This window comes from Leptinotarsa decemlineata, unplaced genomic scaffold (genome assembly GCF_025532065.1).
Source record: "Leptinotarsa decemlineata unplaced genomic scaffold, Ldec_3_MD MMD2_tig00000251_RagTag_RagTag, whole genome shotgun sequence".
Lineage (NCBI taxonomy): Eukaryota > Metazoa > Arthropoda > Insecta > Coleoptera > Chrysomelidae > Leptinotarsa > Leptinotarsa decemlineata.
The window spans coordinates 5,650,826-5,658,112 of record NW_027412547.1 but is presented as its reverse complement, the minus strand read 5'-3'; the positions used below and the strand labels follow the sequence as shown (position 1 = coordinate 5,658,112).

The following is a 7,287-nucleotide window of genomic DNA, read 5'->3' as shown; positions in this document are numbered from 1 at the left end:
AACTTCATCAATACAGTGTGGTATCGCTGAAAAAATCATCTTGATATTTATATTGTCAATACGTAAAGCATTAGATTTTATTTCTTTGGTGACAGTCAAAATATCATCATCACATATAAATCGGTGAGGGAAAATAAAATAGAAGCGTTTAATTTATTATTATTTTAGAATGGAAGAGTGTTATTATTAACTGTTCAATGTATCAGGAAGATTGCACTGCAGCTGGAAGTCAGCCCAAAAACCGTATGGACATTTCTGAAAAAAACCTCCTATACCCATATCACATATAGCAGGTGTGAGCTCTATTGCCTCAAGATGTTCACCTTGTTATGCAGGTGGTTGATTCGTACGGTGACACACAATAATGATTCTCCACCTAATATTTTATTTATGGACGAAGCAATTTTTTCACAGGCTGCTGTCATGAACTTGACCATTTTTGGGCCGACGAAAATCCCCACGGTACTGGAGAAAGTCATTTTCAGCAACAATTTTCGCTGGATGCTCGAGTAGGAATGGTTGGTGACTACCCATTTGGCCCATTTTTCACCAGCAAGATCAACAGGTGATTTCTACAAGGACTTTTTGCGATATCATTTACCATTTTGTTAGAAGAAGTACCGGTACTTGTAAGAGACAATATGCACGACTGGGCTCTAGCTCATTGTAGTGTTCTTACTCGTTAGCATCACGACATCACCTACCCTAATCGCTGGATTGAACGTGCAAGACCTCTAAATTGGCCAGCTCGCAGCCCTGATAAGAATCCTCTGGATTACTATTCATGGAGTCTAAAGGCTCTCATTCATAAAACTCCTGTACAAGATGTGAATGACTTGAGGAATCGAATAATTGACAATTGCAATGCCATAAGAAGGTATTTTTGAACGTGTTAGACAATCAATGACAAATCGATTGCAGTCGTGTATTCTATCAGAAAGTGGATGCTCATTTACTTCAAGGTCGAAGTTGTTTATTATTCACTTTTAGTTTTCATTTTAGGTTGTCCTAGAATAGTTTTTAGAAGTGATTGTTTTTTTTTCCGAAAACGAAATATTATTTGAAGAAAACACAAATGGGGAAAAATTTGTATTGTTAGTTGCTCAATCTAAAAAATAAAAAACAAAAAATTTGGTGGAGTTTTTGGTTTTTTAATATTGTTGGCTGTGGTGCCCACTGAGACGCCGCTGGCTCTAATAATTTCAATCTAGTTAGGGCCAGATGAGCGTATTATTACTTCAAATAACTGTAGCAAATTTCAACCAAATCGGTGTGAGGTTATTCATGATATTTTATAAATACCGGTTTTTTCCAAACTTTAACGCCCTGTATCTCAGAAACAAAGAAACTCCGTACATATGTTCATGAGAACTTTTTTATTGAAACGACCTAACAAATCACCCTCTGAAGTTTCGTACCATAGTTAGGAAACACCCTGTACAACCGTTAAAAATATGTCCTACAACTCGATAATGTAACAGTGACACATCTACAAATTGATTAAAAACGCTCTCTATCCTAATTTGTGTTTCTCCTTCAAAGATACGTCTGGTACAAACAGGTTCTTTAAAATGTAAATGCTATAATGCAATATCCATGTACTGAGCGACATTTGATTTTACTGGCGATAACACCTAGTGTTTTTGGTGATAAAATGAAATTACTTTTATTGTTGAGCTTTCATGATCAAAATTTCAATTGCACAAAATATCAAGATGTCCTTGTTATAATTGGAGTTATTTTTGGATAATGAAAGTCATGTTATATTCAAAATACGAAACATTAGTAAGAAAGAAGTATTTCAAAAAACATGCCTGGATTATTTAAAACGATGACATTAATTTTACTTTGGCAGATCGAATTGAAATGCATTCGACTGATTCTTCAGATTGTTATCATGCAAATGTTAGAAGGGAAGAATGTTTTGTTAGACGATTACACAACTGCGACACTCTCTGAATTTCAATAATAATCAGTTGTCTGTGTAGATGTCTGAATTTTTTCTGAATATTTTCTAAAAAATAAAACATTTTTTGTAGAAAAATACATGTACATCATCAACCAATTCATTTATTCAGTTGCAATATATGTTTATTCAACCCTTCTGCAACCAATTCAATTCCTACTTATTATACATTCCATTTGAACCGAGCGACCCTGAATAACTTTTGGTGCAATGATATGCAAAAAAAAACACGTCGAACATAGTATACAGGGGGATACATTTTGACATATTCACATTTGATCCAACTTTCCCTATCGCACGATGTCACCAATTTTTCAAATGTATCACCCTATATTGTTACGCATCATCAGATGCTCCATGATGAGCAGATTTCAACAAAGTATAAAACATATGGTCTGAAGCTTATGGTTCGGGAGCTACAAATTATTTGAATTAAAAACGAGCCATCCTGAAAAACTTTCGAAAAAATGATTTGCAGGAATAATAAAAAAAAACAAGTAAGAATATCTTCATCGTTGACAACTCCTGAACGGTTATGCTTTTTATTTGTTTGAAGGTGGTTGTTTCGCTCCATGATGAGCAGATCTGCGGTGCCGCCATTTTGAAAATTGTTCAGTCGAGTTTCCTCCATCGACTTCAGTATATTCTCAAATTCTTAGATTCTTTCTGATCATAGTTTTCCCACAATCGATCGATGCAGTTCCTGGAAATTCACCCTGTGTAACATCGATTAACATTATTATTTCCATAAATAGTTCAAATCAGTCGAAAGGTTGGAATGAAATAATGACTGTGAATAGTCCGCAAATTGCTTTTGTCCAAAACATGTGTTTTGCTTATAATTTGAAATCACTTCATTTGAATTCTTCTCATTAACTCCTGGATTTATGCTTTTTTGTAATTGTCCACTTCGGAATCAGCTAGTCACACAGTTTATAAAACATTTTGTTCGAAATACAAAGTACTATTCTATTCCAAAAAACCTTTAGAACATGAAACAATCAGCATGAACTGCATTCAATGCCAATGCTATCATCACACCTATCTACCTACGAATGATTTACTGATTCAAAGTCTATAAACTTCAGACAAAAAATTATCATATTATTCTTTTGAAGTGAATCAAAGAGTTGAATTTGAATAATGCAACAAACATTTCATGATATGGTTTTTAATACTTACTGATCAGTAAGAGTTGGGAGCTGAATACGTTTAACTTCTACGTTCAGTTCAATGCCGACCATGAGTGTAATAGCACATTTAGTAAGTTTTTTCCAATCATAATGAAATCGTTTTCCACAACTGAATGAGATTAAGAAACTTGACCTATTCAAATCAAACTTAATTTCATTGAATAACTATACAATAATCTCTAATAGTCAACCTATTGTGAATCTTTCACAGTGAAAATTACAGTTAACTCTAATAGTACGTTTCAATGTGGTTTCCATCAAGAATCGTTCATTTCCGTTCAGTAATTGAATATTCCTCGGGTGTACATCATTTTGGTATAAGTTCTAGACCTAAGGCTAGTTTGTCCTAGTTTGCAGCGATACCTTGGAAGGTCATATTTTTTGCATTTCAACGCTTTCCACTTTTGTAAAGTTGATACAGATTATTCTGAAAAAGTACTGAGGAAAATGTTACAAAAAGGTGAGTGTGGTAATGTTTTCACTTTTGAAACTCTTCTCTGCAAAGGTGTCAAACTCAAATTTATAGAGAGTATGTTTCAATGTATAAGAATCTACATATCAAGGTTGGTTTCAACTCTATATAAAATAGTCAAAAATAAACCTTATGAACGCAAGACGCGATGTGATCAAGGATTACCCAAACCTAGATGTTCATCTAATAAAATCATTGAAAAAAACAAAATAGTGTAATAGTTATTGACAACGCTTCCTATCATTCGCGACAGCTCATCAAAGTACCGAATGAAAATTTGAGGAAGATGATATACAAAGTCTTTCAATTGATGAAAATTTGTATCATTTGTATTTTGAAGATTACTATACCAAAAACCAACAACATGAAGTTTTACAAACAAAAACATTTGAAAAAGTGTATGCCCTTAAGAGTATTGCTGAAAAGTATAGACACCCCATACTGAAACTCTCCCCCTATTTTTGTGATTTCGATCCCATCGAGTTGATTTGGGGAAAATTGAAACAAAGCATCAGGCGTGAAAATAATTTTCCAAAATCTGATAAACAGGTAATAGAGCTAATTAAAGAAGAATATTACCGAAGAAGACTGGCAGAAAAGGATTAAAAAAGTAAGTTCAGTTGAAAAAGACTATATGGAGATTGAACACTTCCATATTAATGGTGGAAATAAATTCATTATTGACTCAAACGACGACAGTAATAGTGAACCAGAGAAGATGGAAGAGGAATTATCAGAAGCTTTCGAAGAAAGTGAAGAGTATTTGAAGCTGGAGATTCCACTTAAAACACTTATTTTGGACAAGAAAATCTCCAGGAAATCAATGAGTTTGTTTCGAAATAACTATTTCATTTTGACGTTTTGTTATTTGATATTATCAAATATTAAGTTCTTGTTACAATACTGTATAATTTTAAGTAACTTTCGGTGTTCCAGAAAATTAAAATAACTTTGCACCAAAAACTGAAAAGTAATTTACTCTTAATGAAATGAGAAATGAAAATTTCATTTGAGCTGTCGAAAGCGCTCGCATATAATTAAATAGAAGTTATAGAGCTTTAAATCCTTTTTGTAACTTATATTAATAGTGAAATACTGAAAATAAAGGAAAATTAGTTGCATCATCGAAATATATATATATATATATATATATATATATATATATATATATATATAAAATCTAGAAAGGTTAATGCAGTCAAGCTGCTGGAAAATAATTTCATGGAAATCAAAAAAATAAATAGATACGTACTCTTTGATCATTCCCATGCTGATTTCAATTTAATATATATATATATATATATATATATATATATATATATATATATATATATTAAATATATGATTAACGAAATGAATCAAAAACTATGTTTCAGCATTGAGGAAGAACACAACTCAAAACTTAACTACCTGGAAATAACCATAGGATATAAACACAACAAAACACAATTTCGAATGGCAATATACAGGAAACCTACACAAACAAGCTCCACCATACCCGCAAGTTCAAACCATCCACCATTACACAAAATGGCTGCCTATAACGCATTCATATATAGAATGTTAAGGATAACACTCAGCAATGAAGCCCAAAACAAAGAACGGAAAGTCATATAGCAAATAGCGAATGAAAATGGATACACCCAAAAGACAATAGATAAACTAGAAAGCAGAATCAAACGAAAAATACAGAACAAGGATCAAATCACCCCAACAGACAAAAAACAGAACGATGGACAGCATTTACGTACGTAGGACACCAAACCAAAAAACTTACAAACGTCTTCATACCACTGAACATCATCACATATGAGCCGAACACGAAGATAACACAAAAAATAAACAACTATGAAAAAGAAGAAGACAAAGACCAAAACGGGATATACAGTATACAATGCTCGGACTGCAACGAATTCTATATCGGCCAAACAAAGAAAAAACTGATCCAAAGGTACAATGAGCACAAAAAGGCATACATAAATCCAATAGTATATAAATCAAACCTCGCAACACACGTCATACAAAACAAACATAATTTTTCCCACCAGAGAACATGAAACTCATAAAACAAGTCAACAAGGGAAACCGCATGGACATTTGGGAAAACTTGAACATCCATAAATTTAACAGTTATAAGTCACTTATCGAGAAAGAAGTACAAATCAGAACACAACAAGACCTCACATACAATATATACCAAATCAAAACCATTTCACTGACAACATACAACAAAATTTTGCAAATTGTTCATAATTTTTTTCGAATGCAAATTGTTTCGAAAAACTGACGGTTCATTCATTGATTTTGAATTATTTTCAGTGCCTTTTCTTCCTGATTTTACTCGGATTCACTCATGCTGCTCCCAAATACAACATTTTCTTCGCCTTGAGACAATCAGATGATTTTTCCAGTGAAGACATATCCAATATCTTCAGTGACATTGGATATGAAGGTGAAAGTGGCATACCAGGTCATTGAGTTATTTCTTCATTCTTGTTCTTGGGTAAGATGATCTTGAAAATAATTCATCAATTCAAGTAATTGCCGATTCTCCAACAACGTCTTCATAAATACAGCACCCAACGCTTTTTTTTCAATAATGAGACGAGTTGGCAAATCAAACAAGAATAGTCTTTGAAACTGAATTATCACTCAGCACTCAGAGAATGTCAGTAGTTTGAAAAAAAAAGAAATTAATTAGGCCACTCATTTTAAGGAGGTTGCCTAGGAAAGTGGACATACCGAGCTATAAATTTATATAAACTTTGTATTTTGGCATCATAAAAGTATTTTCAAAATTCACATATGATTCGACGGCCGCAACTTTAAAAATTGGGTGTCAGAAGTAAAAAAAAACGTCTTTTTGCAAGTTTTTGCCAATATCTTGTTTCCAATGGGTTTTATGCTAATTGTATTCATTATCAATATTGTAGATAATTAAATTTTCTACAACTTTTGTTCTGAACATTTTTTTATACGTTGAATCGTTTTCGAGATAGAGGGCAGCGCGAGCGCAGATTAAATATTATTTGAAATCAACTGGTTGTCCCGATCGAAATCAGCTCATTTAAGGTTTATAAATTATTACCTAATGAATAATTGTAAATAATTTTCATTTTCTAATAACATTTATTTGAATATTTCTTTCATTAATTATTTATTTTCAATTGAGTATCAATTTATTTAATAACACTTACCTGCCCGTGTAATTATAAATTTGTAGAGGGAAAAATATATATTACATTATAATTTGAATATAATCTATAGTGATTATTCTTCAATATATGAAAATGAATAGAAAAGAAATAAAATTTTTAATGATATTTTTATTAAAAAATCTCAACATCTCAAAATAATAAAAAACAGATAAAATAATTAAAAGAATAATGAGTTTTGAATTCAATTTTCTTCTTCTTCATCGTCGTCGTCTTCTTGCAGCTGTAAAAATTCAAGGGCGTTATCATCTTCATTGTCATCTTCACCCAGATTCGTTTCCAATTCTTCCATGATTCCTGGATCTATGGACCTATCTTCGTTAACATCGGTCTCATATGGTATAGCATTGAGACAAGCTTGCCCATTACACTGGCCACAAGAGCATTGCAACCCCGCTTTCCTGCATTCACATCTTGAACCATAACCACTTTTGTAGTTAC

The 7,287-nt window shown here is 32.4% G+C and overlaps 1 long non-coding RNA gene across 1 annotated transcript; it reads right to left on the bottom strand.

Moving 5' to 3' along the window:
- Nucleotides 1-2,054: 2,054 nt before the first annotated feature.
- Nucleotides 2,055-3,354, bottom strand: LOC141481654 (uncharacterized). The gene is made up of 2 exons (XR_012465084.1): nucleotides 3,149-3,354; nucleotides 2,055-2,669 (listed from the first exon to the last, which is right to left on the bottom strand). It is a non-coding gene; the product is annotated as an uncharacterized lncRNA (long non-coding RNA).
- Nucleotides 3,355-7,287: the final 3,933 nt, after the last annotated feature.